The following is an 18,785-nucleotide window of genomic DNA, read 5'->3' as shown; positions in this document are numbered from 1 at the left end:
GAATTTTTCAACACACCTTAGTTTATAAAAAAAAAAGCAATGTTTAATTCATTTTGCAAATCTCTCATAAAAAAGGTACTTTTCTACCTGCAACTTATACCTTATAAATTCGGGACAAAAGGATTATATTAATGAAACTGACCTAAAAGAGTAACCAAACATGTTTGCCAAATCAATTAGCACTGTAACAAGAATGTCGTTGCTTTCTAGTCCAATTGGTGTTGAGGAAATTATTCTGATCCACACATGGCCCGAACCTTTTTCCAAACAACCGATGGAGTTGTCTGAGAAATGGTAGCCACAGTTTAGCCACGATTTTTGTTTAGCACACTGAAACACTAGACAGCATTCAGCCCTTGCATTGCAGTAGGCACCTACGTCTTTAGTCATGACATGTCGTAGGCCTACGATTGAAATTATGCAAAGTCTTGCAACGATCCCTTAATGCTCTCCTACATTCTTTGTTCCACCAAGGAACAGCAGGCCATCTTGGTTTTCCCAATGTTAGGGGGATATTCACTTGCACTATCAAGTATCAGGTGTGCAAACATGGAGACTTGAAAGATTACATCACCACTTTCATCATATTGGCTAAATGAATCTTTGTACTCAATCCAGTCTGCCTTTCAACCACCCATTTGCGTAGCTGACTCTGAGGCAAATCACTATTACGGACTGAGATAAACGATCTGTGATCACTTCCAAGAGGTTTTTGGAAACACACCAGTTAAGGCATGGAAACAGGGATGCTGAACACGACAGATCAACGCACAAAGATGTAACTGATTAAGATAATACAAGCATTTCCGATCAATAAACAAAGTTCTATGTTTTGCCTTGAGGAGAACATGACAGTGAACTCAAAAAATGGTAATGGGCATTGAAATCGCCAATTATGTAGCAAATTGGAATCTGGGAAAACAGACTGGACAGATCATCCTCACTGATATCAGAATTTGGAGGAAGGTGTAAGCTACAGATGTTCACTGTGAACGGCATCAACATCTTCACTGTGACTGCAGGGATATTTATCATTAGTGAAATATGAGTGGCTATTACAATTTCCTTAGGAAAACAGTCACACCCTCACGTCCTTTGCCCCTAGTTTGAGTCACATCTTTCACAGACGTATCCACGAAAGAACACACATCCTGGTAACGAAGGTGTCTCCAACAGACATAGTATGAAAGAATTTTCTTCCTTTATTAAGATTTCAATATCCTCACACCGAGAATAGAGACCGCAAACATTCCATTGAATAATATTTGCAGCCAAAGTAGAACTTTTTCCTGTTATACATAAAAACTCTGCGTGCAAATTACTTATCAAATACTATCTCAGGATTTTCTTTTTGGATTTGATGACTTTTAATGCTCCAATTCTTCGGGCATTTTATCCGCCACCATACCATCGCAGAAATCTCAAGAGTGGGTGGGGGGCTTGGAAGCCCGGGAGGACAAGATGCCCTTCCAGGTGATGATGTTTAAATAGATCCCTTCACAGGGATCTTAGTTGTTTGCAACATGATGATAGGTGCAGCAGGAAGTTTGTGTGTTGGTGTAATGAGTGATGTGGATTTATGTTGATCACCATTGGTTTTTATTTCTTATTGCCAGTACTTATTGCTGAATAGCAGCCACGAGAGACTTTACTTGTTCCAACAACGATTCTACCAATTTGGTTAGTCCTTTACATGATGCACATTCTTTCTATTTTTGTACATTGTTTGAGAGGGCTTGTATGAAGCAAATGCCAGGTTGTACTGGACTCCTTATTCTGAGGAATTTTCTGTATTCCTGATGTGCCAGTGGAAACAGCACTTTCTGCTCAATACAGATATTTAATATGGCATTTCCTTTCTTATAGCAGGGGCATTCCTGAGAACTTGCCAAATGTGGACCTTTGCAGTTTATGCATTTTTCTTCTTCAGTGCATGTGCTATCTTCATGTCCTGTAAGGCTGCAACATGCACAAACTTATATAATAATGCATAATGGACCGTTCCATCAGAGCACACACGTAACGGGACTTGAGCTAAATATATAATAGTTGCCCAGAGGACATTATTCACGACTCACTACGTAGAGCCATCTATCCATCAGCACAATAGATTCCACTTTGGCTTATGGTTGAGTTTCATTAGGTATATATATATATATATATATATATATAAGTAACATTATTTATCAACTGTCTTCTTTTATTGTTAAAATGATCAAATTCTAACCATCAGTTCAGTATCTTACTTACTCTATATATTTGACAGTTTGCTGAAAGTAACCACTGTGGACACTTGAATGTGGTAATAGCCAACCAAGTGATCAGAAAAATAATTCTTTGGTTAAGTTTTGTAGATCACAGATGTTAAGTCAAAAAAAGCTGAGATAAACCTGAAGTAAACGTGTACACAAATCCTCACAACTAGTAGATATAAATGAGATTAACAAAGGGTGCGCTGGGGTTTGCATACTTTTTTCTTAACAAATGTTTCATCCCAGAGTTTAGACTTCAAGTGAAACTCAAAAATTTTTGTACCAACGCATAACTATCAGTGATACCTGCATTCATTACTACTCGCCAGAGACAAAGGAATAACCAAAACAGTGGACAGCAAGAAGCCACTGACACTGATGAAGGTAAAATAAGTGCTTCATGCTGGAAATGACAATTTTTCTTTTTTTAATAATTTACTGTTTTTAAAAGGCATAATTTTCATTAACATTTAACAGCGAGTATTATTTTAATTTACTATAATATTTGAGAAATACAATCAAAAAACAAAACTATATTATCTAAATAAAAGTTTTATCAAATAGTTTATAACCCACCATTCTACTTTGTTTTTGCATTACATTCATATTCATTGTTATTCTTGACACACACATATAAAAAACACAATGTGAGAATATTTAAAAAATGAAACCGATCATGATTTGATGCTTCCTTGCACGTTATCATTCACTTTTCAATGCAAAGACAATCAATTTAAAAAGACTTTCTTTGATATTTTACACTTATCCTAAATAAAATTAAATAGTAAGATTTTGTCAGTCAGTAACATGAGATGACAAAATAATAAACCATTGTTTCTTAATACACAAAAAAATATTTCTTCATAAAAATTAAAAACTAAGCAAAAAAATGAAATAATATAAGTAGTATTAAAAACTGAATAAATAAAATTATGTATAATTTACAATAAGGAGGAGGCCGATTTGATGGTGGAAAAGACGGTATTTGATAAGCCGGTTGCGGAGCTGGTGGAGAAGGAGGAGGCTGCGACGTATCTGGCAATAATGGAGCTGAAGATGTTTGTTCATCAACGGTCGGTGTACCAGACCTTTCCTCAAGAGAACCTCTATGTCTGTTAGAAAAAAATATTATCTTTTACAGATAAATGCAAAACATATATTTTTGAAGTAAAATAACAAAATACTTAAATTTAATAAAATGAAATTAAACTTAAATTTCCATAACTTTTTATCACCAATCATTTAACTTTCCTGAAGTATTTCTATAAGTTTCTGTTACCTTTAAAAAAAGATAAATAAATAGATATTCATTAATTTTTAAAAATTAAATAAATTACTGTAGTGTTAGCCCTTACTTAAAAATTAACTAACACTATATCATCAACAGCTTTTAGAGATTACTGGACAGAGAACACATCCCAGTAAAATACAAGACAACTGGCTAAATGTGAGTTCAAGCAATATCAAACTATTTATGATGCTTTCAGCTACATTAGTATGCAACTAAAAGTAAATTAATAATGCAGCACCTCATGGCACCATACTTTGGCAATATGGCTGTGAAAGGCATCTACATCATACATTAACGACTGCCTTGGAAAGGACAGTTAATGTTAAAAAAGAAAAAAAGATGTAGTTTCATTATTAACAAATAAAATCCACTGAAATACTCATCTCATTTTATCTCTAAATTCCAGACATATCAATATTTAAATGCAAACGCATATCTGAAAATTTTTAATTGCATTTTATAATGTCCTTATAAACTTATTTTAAATTACATGAAACTACTATCATTTATTTACTTTATCTTCAAAAAAAAAAGTAGAAAATATATATTTATTTACAAAGTACATTGCTCATTTAATTGCATTTTTGGAAAAGTTTCATAAACTACGTACCACCATATCTAAAGGTATCAATGTCTTAATAAATGGATATAACCAACATTAGATTGTAATTCCTGTGACCACAAAACCCAATTCCCATCATTCACAATAATTTTTCATAATGCTCCTATTAGATAATTTGCTTAAAGTAATTAGTATTAACTAAAAAACATAAAAATAACATAATACGATAAAAAAAAATAATAATTATCATAGTACAAATACATCAAACGCTGAAATAAATTAATAAAAAATTAAAAATGTATGTAAAAATAATAAATAATATAACTTCTATTTAATCAATTTCTTTTCTTTTTTTTAATCAACTATTTAGACAAATATCATCACACTGCGTTTTTACTAGAAAAACTGAATTAGGTTTTTGCAGATATCTTTGAAGAAACTGCTCAGTTAATGATGTTATACTTAAAATACAATGTTGTTTTTTTTTTGTTTTTTTTTAATAATTAGTTTTAATCCTCAAATTTAAAAAAAAAAAACAATATATATTTACTAAAAGTTTAAATTATAAATTTTATCTAATTTTTTTATCATTTTTCTTCTTGGCAGCAAGTGCAATTTTAAATTTAAAAAAGGTTTTTATACTAAATAATATTTAATAATGTCATAACAGAAATAGCACATTTAACCAAAATTTGCGATATTACAAACATAGACATATGGGGGCAACTGCTAAGTTTTCTTTACAGATTACATCAGTCAGTGGAACAGAATATTTAGCAATTTATTCCCTTATAAGTAGAAAGAGAGAGTTCACTTTTAATTTTCTACATAATTTTAATACAAACATAATCTCTATTGCAACAGTGAATCACTAAAAATAATTGCTACTGATTCTAGTCGGTTATAATAATGAGTTTTTAAAAAAAAATTTAAAACAAAAACAACCTGTCGGTTGTTTTTGCATGTTTTCTGGGGGCTGACCACCCCACGCATCTGTATCGGTGGAGTATCTTCTACACCTGGTGGGGCATGATCAACAATCGTATTATTGGTGGTAGGTATAGGTATAACTGAGGGTTATTAGATTGTGATTGTGGGTGAGTGGATGGACGAGAATGTGGACGATTTTGTAGTGCGGAATTAGTATTAGAAATTTCATTAGTTTCTACTATATCTAATGGATCCGGTCTAGATTGATTAAATGGTGGTCGAGATCGTAAGGATCGGCTGTCCAGTATCGGAATGGGAATGGATGTTACCTGGAGGGGGAGGATGAGTCGGATGCAAAGAACGAGAAGATGATCGATTCGGTTCAGCCGGTGATATGACAGAGATATTTGCCATCGACTGAGGTGGTGCTTGAGGAGCAGCGCTATGTGCTGAATGCGCAACATGCGAAGGATGCATTGAATGACGATCTTGTTCTGCAGACGGCGGTCGATTAACACCATGCTGTAATCTTCCATGATCCACTACATGAGGTGGACCTGAAAATATACATATCATAAGTAATCAAATAACACAATATAGTGGTACCTGTACAATACTAATCATAATAACATAAGGGCTTTACATGAAGTTTTAATATTCTTTTTTTTATAATAAATTGTTTTCCAAGAAAAAAATGAAAAACTAAAAGAAATTAATACATTTTTTTTTTAAATCTGTAAATGAAAGTTATAATCTAACAATTTTATGTTAAGTTTATTGTTTAAGTAATTTCTTACTTAAGTTATAGGATCATGACAATTAAGTGGGTATGAAATGTAAAATCTCGATTATAAGTTTTTCCCTTAAAAAGTGTTTAATGTTTATCATTAAATACGTGTATGACTGAAGATAAAAAAAAATGTTTATCATTCAACTTAGGTCAAAACTGCATTTTTACAGCAATTCAAAATTATTTTATAAAACTTTACTGAACAAGCAAGCCACTTCTAAATTTAAATTACTTTTCAAATACTCAGGCAAAGTAAAATGTTATACCATAATCTTGACTGAAACCATAATCCAAAAACAAAAATACATTTTTAGGGATTTGTTACATATAGAATTAAAACATTATTTGAGTACTATTACTTTTTAAATGATTCTGGAAGATTTAAATCCCCAACATGAAACTGAAGAATGTTATATGGTCAGTCGCGTCTCAAGACTTTATTGCCATTTCTACGCTAGTAAAAATATTAAATAAAAGTAGCACAGCAATGAAAACTGGGATTGGTATTAATTTTTACTCAATCTCTCAGCTGTCAACAAGTATGCACAAATTAATGATAACAGTAATTTTACAGAGAAGAAAAAAAGAAAAATCAATTTTTTTTGTAATTATTTACAAAAAAATACAGATCGTGTAAAAAAAATTTGAGTTTTTTGTAAGCTTACAAAATTCCTTATCATTTGGTTGCTGTATAACAAAACTTTACCTGCAATACTACATTCTGAAATATCACTCTATTTGAACACCTTCAGGGAAAGCCAGTTTAATCTATGTTCAAAAGTCACTCAAAAACTAAGCATAAGGCCAAGTTATAACCGAAATGTTAAATAGCACCGTTATTTTTTGTATAAGTTTCATTGGTACTTGAATCCGATAAAATTCAAGTTCTACAAAATTATTCTCAAATTGCATAAAATATTTTCAATGAAAATCATTATCTAAAATAAAACACATAAATGCAATAATTACATGCATTATTGTGGGTAGTCATTTTCATTAAACCTCACTTTTTTATTTACAATATACAATTCTGTGTATCTAAGGTAAAAGGCACAATGTCCATTTTTTTATGAAATTAAGGTTTTAACAGTTTCCTATGCATTTTTTTTTCTTTTTTCAGAGGTACAAAGCAGTATGTCCTAACCCTATAACAGATTTAGCCAGTTGGAAAAGGCACATTACCAACATGCTTGCGAGCGGTAGAGAGCACTTTATGGACATGTACTTACATGTCCATAAAGTGTTTTTTGGAGGTAAACACTTGTTTACCTCCAGAAAATTGAGAATAAGCTAGCACTATGTCCAGATAGTGCCCTTTACCCCCACTACTATAGTACGACTAGTCTTTTCAGTTTCGTGTTGCAACTTGTCCGTGAACATTACAAATACATTTGTGTATATATTTTGTTTGCTTTCCTTCTTTATTCAAATGAGTTTATCATTAAAATGAATTCAAAATTAAATTATGTAAAAGTATCATAACCTCTCTTGGAGTGGTGATGGTAAAACTTGTTTTGGAGGAAACAAAAGATATAACATACAGGAAAATAAAGGTAAGAATACAAAATAATACTGTCTAAAAATACTAAGAATAAAAAAAAAATACCTTTGTATTTTTGATTTAAATTAACTTATAATATTAAGTGAAACAATATGTATTATGAAATACAGAATCTAAAAAAAATATGACTTACTAGACCAGAGCAATAAAAAATATAAGGCAAGTTAAATACTTTCTCAGTACTCTGAGTAGCATTTTTGTTATGAAATGCGTAATAATTTTGCTCAGATTAACAATGAAGGGACATAAATAATCTATAACTACTGTAGTTTTACAAACGTGTCAATCTTGTTTACCATCTTTGTTAAGATTAACAAACTTGTAAACACTGTTTTAAATTATAACAGAACATAAAATTATTATTTTAATTATTTTAGATGAAATGGATGCTAATTTTATGGATGGTTTCTCCTTTAAGCCAAATAAAAATATTAATTTTGTAAAAGATAAGCCTTCCTGTTCAAAGAACTTTAGATATTGATGACCCATTATCAGTGACAAAATACCATATCTTGAAAGAGGATTTATATTTGAGTGAAAATGAAATCGATGACACAAATGAAGATACTAATCACTGTGATAGGAAGGGGGGGGGGGGGGTTTCCATGAAATTAGCCTACAAATTTACATGTAAAAAATAATGAAATCATTTTAGGAGAAATCATCTATTATAATAAACAGTTAAATTTATAAGTACACATGTAAGGAAAATTAATGAGGTGGTTGCATTTTTTTTTTCATTCAAAAATTTATTCTCGCATTGATCTATGTTAGAAACACACAAAAGCAAATTGTATTTGAGTGATAAAACACAGTTCCTATAAATAGTCTTTAGCGCAACCATAGACAAAAAAAATCCTTTTTACAGAAAGGGATTAATAGTATTTTCAGTGCTTCTGTGACTAAATTTCCATATTCACTTTGACGAGCAAGCGAAGATGTATCTAAACCTTCAAATATGAATTTTAATAGTAACATTTTTATCGACAGACATTTCAATGTGCTGGTTGTGAATCTCAACAGGTAACTTAACAGCTGCGATGTTTTTACTAAATGGATTGTGTACCCCTCTCTTAAGAAAAATTGTTGAGAATTCAACAATGTTGAAATCAACATTTACAAAAACACTCTCAGTGTTTTTGAAGATGTTTATGGCAGATAAAATCATTTCTTGTGGATTGTGCTAATAAAAAAGTTATAACCTCTCAAAAATCATGAAAAGCTTGTTAAAGTGATACCATTTTGACTCGCTAAATAAGTGCTCCAAGGAGGTTCTTACCTTCTTGGCATTTTAATATTTTTATACTTATTACTATAGTTGAAATAGACTTGTTTGAACCATTCAACTGCAATGTTCATGTAACGTATCCCATTTGGTATGTTACAACTCAAAAATACCTGGGTGTTATCCTTGATGAGAATTTTTGGTTCAAGGAACATCTACAGTACATAGCATAAAAGACGACTGATGCTTTTTATGGAATTCATAGTCATTCATCCTGATTGGGGGTGAATTACCATACCACGCGTATCCTTTACAAAGGTGTCAGTGAAGCTATTATGCTGTATGCTGCGCCTGTCTGGGCTCACCGCATGGCTTTACTTATTGCGTGGATATTTTGCTGCGGGCCCAGCAACGCCTCTTGCTGGCTGTTATAGGTGGTTACTGAACAGTCTCATGGGAGGCCATCTGTGTTAAAGCCATAGTCAAATCAATAGATATCTTGGCTAATAAGCGTAAGGAACGCTACATTTACAAGGTGAATAACCTATTGACGTCAGAACGAAAGCAGGAGATTGAAGACTGGGGACTTGCATCTTGGCAGGTCAGATGGGACGAATCCCCCACAGGGTGCTACACACATGGTATTATTTCCTATAATGTCTAATTTAGGTGCGATTAAATGGGTCTCCCCCAATCGGTATATCACACAGTTTCTTTTCAAGCATGGTGCCTTTCGGGTGAGTTTGACTAGGTTTCATTTGGTGGATTCGAGTCAATGCCCAGATTGCGACTCATGATACGGTGGACCACGTCCTCTACATCTATCCCCAATACCAGGTCGAACATTCACGAGCTGTTAGGGAACTTGGGAGAATACATTCCTTCCTGGATCTGCATACAAACTGGATGATCCGCGAGGAATGGTCTATAGTAGCTGGTTTTCTTCGTGCCTTTGCAATGTGTAGGTCTGCAGAGGGAGTTTGATCGAGGTAGGGTCCTGAGTGGCTAGGGTTCCAGCTTAGGCATTAGATTGGTTGGAGGTAGGCGCATCAGCATCATGCCATGGTTACATTGGTATTGTTTGTGATTTGATAGTGGGGGGCTCCCACTACTAGGAGGGGCTGCACTGCTGGGGTATGGGTATGCGACCGGGGGTGTGGCTTTCCTCCACCGGTTGCAGTCTTGATCGTGACTTGGTAATGCCACACGAGACACCATGATGGGACCGGGGTGCTGGTGAGGGGTTGCATTCCCCTTGTTAGGTGACCTAAACTGTTCAACCTGTTTGGGTGTAGGTCTGAATTTCTAAGTTGCAAAAAACACAATTTTGATTGGTATGAGTGTAGCACTGATTTAACTTTAACTCATCTGTTTTCTGAGTCATTCACAGTCACGAACAGTGTTGTCAGATCTGAACTAGGCACAGGGTTCACGCTTCTGTGGTTTTGGTTACTTAGTTTCAGGGAAACATGTTAGATTGGATGTGAAGATGTCCGTTTGAGGCCTACGTGAAGGTGACATTTGATATGTATTTCTGATGCAAATGTCTGCCGAGGCATTTACATCGGTGGCATCCTGACTTGAGGCCTGGCTGATGACTGAGAGACGTAATCAGTTAGAGGGTCTAAAGACGACCTCCGGTAAAGCCCCTCAGGGCTTGGAACGGAGGGGGTGGTGTGGCGACTGGCATGTCGCAAGGTGGGTGTCTTCCTCCTATGGGGTTGGGATGCAGTGTTCATGTTATAACAGGCGCTTGAAGTCATTTCCAGTCATCAGGAAAATTCACGTTGCAACATACACATTTACGCTTTTTGCACCATTCAGCTTTACAGTTACAGTCAAATCAATCTGACATTAGTCAGTGACCAGTTGCTTTTAACAAGCTTTTCATGATTTTTGAGAGGGTATAACTTTTTTATTAGTACAACACAAGAAACGTTTTTATTTGCCATAAACATCTACAAAAACACTGTGAGTTGTGCAAATTTTATCACTAACTAAGTTGAGATTTTTATCACTAACCCCATTAGAGTTATTTTAAACCAAAATTTGAATTTAAAAAAAATTTATTTTCAAAAATTCATAAAAATTTAGGGGTAAGTATATCACCACCATTAATATTATTTATGGTAAAACTACTAACATATACCTACATATAAAAAAATAATTCAAACTGTGTATGTCATCATTTGCTCTTGAAAAAAATTACCAAAGTGATATTTCACAGTTTTTCATGTTTAATTTATTGGTATTTTTCTCATAAGAGGAAGAGAGATTGGTAAATAAACCAGTGGACCCATCTTTTACCTTGAAAAAATATCATTAGATTGCTTTGTTTTATCCTTCCAGGACCAATAGTTACTTAGTTATGATTTTTTCTGTACACTCTTACAATCACAAATAGGTGTGCACACCGTAACAAAAATGGCTGCTACAGGTAAACTGCTTAAATAAAACATTAAAAAAAAAAAATAACGTTTTAAGGTCCTGAGACATGTAGGAAACAAGTGGGTTAAGTTTCAATTTATTCTGAATTGGTCAAGTAATCAGCAGTTTATTTTTTTATACACTTCAAATGGATTGACCCAAAAGCTTTTCTTTAATCACCTGATGGGAGAACATTGAATTTTATTCCATATTAAACCTTGTTCTTTCATGAAATGGTATTTATCGTACAGTACTGTAAAATATCATACAGCAACGGATGGGTACCAAATTAAAGGTAAGTTGAAAAACATTCAACTTCATTTGATAAGCTATTTTTTAACAAGAAAATTTTTTTTCTAAAAAATTTCTAAGTAAAAGTGAATTAAGCTAACATATTTCAAAAGGGAACATAAAGGGTATTATTTCAAAATTTGTCAATTGTTATGCCAAACAAACTAGCATTAAAAGAAATTTTATAAGCTTCAAAAGGCTAAAAAAACTAACCTTGATACATTTTTGAAAAAGAAAATGCTACTGAACTTATATTGGTAAACCTTTATATTTTGGAGATATTTGCAAAAGAAAGAATTAATGTATCTCTACCTACTAGCTGCGGACTCAATTCCTGAAACAGTAAACAGATATTACACTTGCACGGATTATTTCATCACGCTAGTTTTAGTCTTAAAAGCTATTCTTTCACAAGAAAAAAAATGACACGATCATCAAGAATTTCTGAAGTTGAAAAATAGCTGATCATGTGACATTTTGCCACAAGATTACAACAGGGTTTTTTTTTTTTTTTGTCTTCAGTCATTTGACTGGTTTGAATGAAACCAGTCAAATGACTGAAGACAAAAAAGCCAGACCTTCAGTCAGCCAGACCTCGGTCAGGATGCCACCGATGTAAATGCGTCAGCAGACATTTGCATCAGTAAGATACAAATCAAATTAAGTATCACCTTCACATAGACCTGAAATGAACATCTTCATATACAACCTAACATGATTTCCTCAAATTAACTGACCAAAACCGCAGAAGCGCAAACCCCACACCTTGTCAGATTTGACAGCACCATTCATGACTGTGAATGCCTCAGAAAATGAACGAGCTTAAAGTTAAATCAGAGCTACACTCATATCAATAAAAATTATGTCTCACGCATTATGGCCCCAGCTAGCACATGCAACTCCCTCCGGAAATGGGAGCGCATTGCTTCCTCCTAACACTAGGGCCACCAGAAGCCATAACCCTATTAGGTCGAAAGGCTCTAACACCAAAGGACTTAAGGGGAATCATGCCAGGAATATGAAGCTCATACATGTTTAGTCTGTCATGATCAGCCCCCAGTCAAATATATCTCATTGGTCTAAATGACCGGAATGCAAATACCAACTCCGTCCATAAATAAAACACAAAAAATCTATAATCGCCACTAAATAAATAATGACCCACACAATAAACGAAAGACACAGCAGCAAGAAATGTTTGTCCAAGCTCTGCAATTAGTAGGAAGATAATAAACTCCCGCTATCCTTGCGTTTTGTTCCGTTCCAAAAATGGATGTTAGAAAACCAAGTAATGAGGATAAGAGATACTTATTAATTTCTTCTTTCTTTTTTTAAACATTATTAATACAACAGTGAAAGCAAGTAACTTAAATACCTTGTTAACACTAGATTTATAAAGGTGAAAATGATATAAAAGAACAGCAATGATTAAGAAAGAAATTAATAGAAAAATAGTTGTAAGATGAAGTTAAAACTTGAAGAAACAACTTGTGAAGCATTATATTCGGATTGTAATTCAGTTAGGATGTGAAACATGGTTATTAAGTAATGAGCTGAAAAAAAATGCTTAGGACACTTGAAATATGGGCATGGAAGAGATCAGTATAAAATGCAAAAAAAAAACAGAGGCTGGAAGAGATAAAATTTTAGACAATGAAAAAAGGGAATGGAAGCTATCAGGAACACATTGGTTCAGATAATAACAGTAGAGAATGAATATGGATAAGGTGCAACAAAGCAATACTGTTTCAGGCTAAGTAACTACACATGACAAAGAGTAACCATAGGTAAAAGACGGTTGGGTTATAATTAACCACACATCTCAGGAACAGTGGAAGCTAAACAGAAAAAGGAAGGTATAAGACGGTTAATTATTGACCATTAACAATTTCCCCAAAGCAAAGATTTCTAAAATGTTAAAAAACTTTAACATTAACCTGACTTAAGAAATAAAATAAATGGTTATCTCCATAGCAAAGATTTTTTCATTAGTCATATAATCATGTTATTTCCCATCAATAGTAAAATGTAAATTATAATTTTCTTACCTAATAAAAACTGTGCATATACAACATATAATATATATTCTAGATTAAAATTCAATCTCTTAACTTACTGATCTATTTGTGGTACAGCAAATTGTCCAGTTGGGGTCATCATTGCACCGGGTACACTAGGACCTTCAACCGGTACCATAAAACTTTGAGGTATACCAGTGCTCTTTCTTATTTCAACAGTAGATTCCTGCACACAAATTTAACCAATTAAAAAAGATTTGACTTCACTTAATTAAAAAAAATTATAACTTAATTAAAAAGTAAAAAAGTTTAATCCATTATTATTATTATTAGCAATAATAATAATATTTAACATAAATAATTTTTACATAGTAAAATGTCTGTTTATCTATTTACACTGATGATTACATTTGTTTATATTGATGTTTACATGTATATTCAAACTAATATTTGACTAACATTCAAGAATTGCAAAAGTAATTCATTCTAAATGATTTTTTTTAGCAACGTTTTCATTGAAATTTCTTTAGTGGTTATAAATGTAAATTCATCTAGACAATGCCCTTCCACTGGGTGAGCAGTCAAATTAAAACAACAATATCATATTCATGTAGAAATATTTTTTAGTATGTAATCAAATTATGTTTTATAAGAGATGTTGACACAATTTTTTGAAATATTTACAAAAACTGTTATTTAATTAGTGATTTTAATTTTTTGTTGTTTTTAAATTGGTAAACTGTTACAAAGGTATTAGTGATTTAATAGAAAACTTCTTGAACCACTGTTTTCATATATAGGTGAAAAAGTTTTCATAGCAATTGTAAATTTAATACACACCTACAAAATTAAAATTACCTGTAAGTAATTAACATATGTTTTACATTTATTTAATTTTTGTATTCAATATAAATTAAATGCAAAAGGACTTTGTTTCAATGACTTGTTTACTTCAATTTGTGCCAATTATCTAATGTGTGTCAACTCTATTCTTTTTAACTTGCACAAGAATGACACACCTATTAAAAAAAAAAATTAAAATATTTCAAACATTGGTACAAAGGATATTATTCCTCCGTCTTACAGAGACATTTTGTGTTTTGCACTTCGTGAATAAATTTTGGGGTCAACAACTTCAGAGGAACAAAGCATTAAAGTAAATAAAATTGAAAAATCTATAGTGAATCTGTGAACTGCAGAGTTCTTTTACATTATCGCTCAAAAAATCTTTTATTCATTATTTTTATATAATGATTATAAAAATGACTGGCGTTGACTGAAGGGTTTGCCTCAAACTGATTAGTTCTGGTTAATAACTATTTGGTACTTCATTTATTAATAATTATATAAAAAAATTAGTTACAAAGTTTGAATTATTCTAAAATTTTATACATATAAAAATTATTATTTGATAAATAACGTAGCAAGTTAAAACTGTTAAGTTTGATCATTAAGCATTAAAAAATTAATTCTATTCACAATTAATGTTCTTTTGATGTGTGTGTATATGACAAAGTGTAATACAAAAACATGTAACAATTTCAAAGTCCAGCAAAAATAGCTTAAATTTTCCAATGCTTCTTTTATTCTTCTTGAATGAGCTACCACATTTTTAACCACAACGTTTTCCCTTTTCTCCAACATGGCAGCCACAATTGGTAATATGATCTCAGATTAGTTAGATAGCCATACCCTTGCACCACCTTTTTGTTTTTGCTCTCAACCTGTTAGTAATAACTTCACATTAGCCCGGATTAAACAGTAAATTTCATTCATTTTGAATATGCAGATGATATATTATCATCTTAGTCTTAAATATAATTTACTGACTCAAGAATATTTTAATGATCTCATATGAGATTTACAGTTACCCAAAAAACAGTCTGAAATACTTGCTTCCCAGCTAAAAGCTGGAATCTTCTTCAAGAGAATACAAAGAAATATACTTATCGTAATCGTCATTCTGAATTTAAAGACTATTTTTCTGAAGAAAATAGCTGAGACTTTTGTAATGATATTTCTTCTCTTATGGAAACACTTTGTAATGAACATAACCCAGCAGAATGACGCTTGTTCAATGATTAAAGTTAGTTTAAAAGCTGTGCACCTGCATAATGGCAAATTCCTATCAGTATCTGTGGCTCACTCTGCTAGTATGAAAGAGACATATGAAAACTTTAAATTTATATTCGAAAAGCTTCAAATATGCAGTGCATGAATGTAATATTTATTCTGATTTGAAGGTAATTGCACTTATTCTTGGTCTGCAGCTTGGTTACACAAAGTGCAGACTTTGTGCACACCTTTATCCACACCTTTTTATCCACACCTTAATACACCTTTTCCATCCACAGGGTCCTGGTACTTCATTCAAGAAATCATTGAGGGATAATCAAACATGGGTTCAACTGGAAAATATTTTAATGATTCTCACACCTTCAGAGCTTTTCTATTGACTACTGGAAGAGGACAACATTACACTGAAAATAAACGAGTACTTATCAGTTCTACTCGATAAAAAAAAAGACACGGGCACTAAGTTATGTTAGTTAAGTTTGTTATCAAGCAGTGGAAGATTTATTCACAACTTCCATTAGCAGGAGTAAAAAAAAATAAGGTAAAAGTGAACTGAACAACTTGTTAATGTATTTGGATTATCATTTTGTAATTATTATTTATCATTCTGTAATTGACTATTCAATAAGTATCAATTTATTCATTCTAATGAGTTTAGTTGCAATTTTTATTATCTGAAAAAAATACCTAACATCAGTATTTTTTGGTATGTTTACGGTTACAAGGAATAGTGTTTTTAGCGGTTTTGATGGCTTCATTACTCATCAACCCCTTTGAATAACAAAATAAATTTTATACAGTTTAGAAGTACATTAAAAGTACTTACTGCTGTAAACAATTCAGATCTTTTCCACCTGTCCCACATGTGAGTTTTGGGCCTCAAAAATGAGACATTTTCAAAATCTTATGACTTTGTGGTCTTTTTTTTTAATGAAGGACACTCTGTAACAGTCCAATTTTTTTTTTTTTTTTAAGTACTACTAGTACCTAAGAGTTAAAAGGAAAAAACAGGCCTCATTATTTATTTTGGGCCCAAAATTTCAAAAAACAGCAATTTGTAAACGTAACTTCAATAAACATTACAGGATTTGGTTATGTAACAAAGTGAATTTTGAGTACATTAAGATGAAGTTCTATCTTTAAAGCAGCTCAGCAAGCATTCAAAAATGTTACTCAAGTTTTTGGGGAAATTGAAAGGCGGAAAATTACCGTGATATTGTCAACAATCCTATTACATCTTATAAAAATTTGTGTTGTAATATGTCCATAAAAGTACACTTCCTGCACTCGCACCTAGATTCTTTCCAAAAAAATCTTGGCGCAGTGAGCAATAACACGGGTAACACTTTCATCAGGAAATTTCAGCTATGGAAAAGAGGTACAAGGCAAATGGAATCCTAATATGCTGGCCGATTATTGTTGGACCATCAAGAGGGATGCTCCACAGGCAAAATATAGTAGAAAATCGTCATTTCTTTCTTTCTAGGTAAATCAAATATTTGAATATTGTGTAGTTAAGAATGCAGAAGGGTTAAAATGTTTGAAATGATAAATGGCTGTCTCTCAGAAATCTTGCATGATGAAGAAAAACAGATATATTTGAATTCAGGACAAAAATAATATCAGAATCACATATTTTACTTCTCTACAAAAATATTTTTTTGTTCCCGCTATTATTTTTTATATGAACTTAAGTAACCATTACATAGATTGCAACTATCACTATTCTGAATGATTTTTTTTATTTTGAGCTGAGAATTCCAATAAAGTTGAGGGGATCCTCTTTGATGAATGTAGATTTTAATAGCTAAAAAAAAATTCATGATAAGAGATTACTACAGCCAAATGTTAATTAATACTTTGTTACAAAACAAATAATATTTAAATAGAAAAAACGATTTATTCCAAATTTAAAATCTTATTCATCGAAAGACAGGGTTATAACTTTTATAATATTATTAATTACTTTCTTTTCTTTTTTTTATCATAAATTAAGTAATTTTTTTTTAATAATAACTTGTTTACTAAAAATTGATTTCTCTTTATCTGTAATAAGGGTTTATAAGTTTTTGCTACTGTCCATTCATTATTGCTTACGTTAAGATTTGATAAATGCTTTTGCTAACAAAAACGAATCATTTTTTACAATCCCAAAATTTAAAGACTGATAGAGTTATAGCATTTTCTTATTTTCAGCTTTAATACATTTAATTACCAAATTTATTGCTACTTACATGTTTACTTATAAAAAAATTTCAAACTTTGGATTTACATAATATACATTACTGAAATCATCAAAGTAACCGGATTTTTTTTACAAAAAAATATACATATTAAAAATAATTCAACATTCTATTTCATTAACTATTAAATGCTGCATAATTCTTGCAGATATTAAAAATAAGAATAAGCAACAACATATCTAAACTATCTTGACATCATTTGTATAGAGCTCCTTCCCTAGCAGTAATTTAACATAGCAAAACCACTTTACCATTAAACAAATTTTACTTATTTATCAAATTTCCTAATTTTCTAAAAAAAAATTCCTTAAGACTAACTTAAAGAATCAAACTTAGACTTAAATAACTGACAGATAAACAATCTGTTAACAGTTATAAATTTACATTCAAGGCTATTAAAAACCTCTATTTTTATTAAACTTATTTTTAATAATATTAAAAAAAGGATTGTGAAAATTAACTTTAAGGTTTATGAAATAGTTCTACTAATTTGAAAGGTTTTTAACAAAAACACAGGCTTTGAAGCATTTAAAAATGCACAACAGAGCGGTACCATTCACATTTCCAACACTTTTGTCATTTCAAATATAATAATGAACATAGGATTTTTCTGTACTTTTAGTTTTTTATGATTAAAATATGGATAGAAAAATTGATCTCTGTAAAATTTAGAGCTCTGCTAGCAATCAAAACTCATGACCTTCAGTTCAAAGATAGGAAAATTACTAAGACTCATAATTATAAATGGTTTTACTGCAAAGATAAGTTTAGCAAACAAAGTGTATTTCTTCTACAATTCTAATAAATAAATATCATACAAACTTAGATGAACATTATCCTAAACTTGCCTGCGAAGCATCTAATCTACAATCCTTAATCCAGTGACCAGGCTGGTGACACTTATAACAACGGTAATGAGGTGGTACCTCACCGACTTGATTAGATCCCCTTATCCTCTGATATCAGCTATCCTCTGATAGCTGCCAAACAACAATTTTAAAATAAATAATGATAAAAAATGTTTTTAAAAATGAAATATGTTTATCAAATTTACACTACATTAGAATGTTATTTATATTTACACAACTGACAATAAATCAGATCGCAGAACAAAAAACT

At 31.7% G+C, this 18,785-nt stretch overlaps 1 long non-coding RNA gene across 1 annotated transcript; it reads right to left on the bottom strand.

Annotated features, from left to right (window-relative positions):
- Window positions 1–3,210: 3,210 nt before the first annotated feature.
- LOC142322809 (uncharacterized) lies at window positions 3,211–13,577 on the bottom strand. Its single transcript, XR_012755938.1, has 3 exons — window positions 13,446–13,577; window positions 5,365–5,592; window positions 3,211–3,364 (listed from the first exon to the last, which is right to left on the bottom strand). It is a non-coding gene; the product is annotated as an uncharacterized LOC142322809 (long non-coding RNA).
- Window positions 13,578–18,785: the final 5,208 nt, after the last annotated feature.

This window comes from Lycorma delicatula, chromosome 4 (assembly GCF_047948215.1).
Source record: "Lycorma delicatula isolate Av1 chromosome 4, ASM4794821v1, whole genome shotgun sequence".
Lineage (NCBI taxonomy): Eukaryota > Metazoa > Arthropoda > Insecta > Hemiptera > Fulgoridae > Lycorma > Lycorma delicatula.
This window is presented reverse-complemented; position numbering and strand designations above follow the sequence as displayed.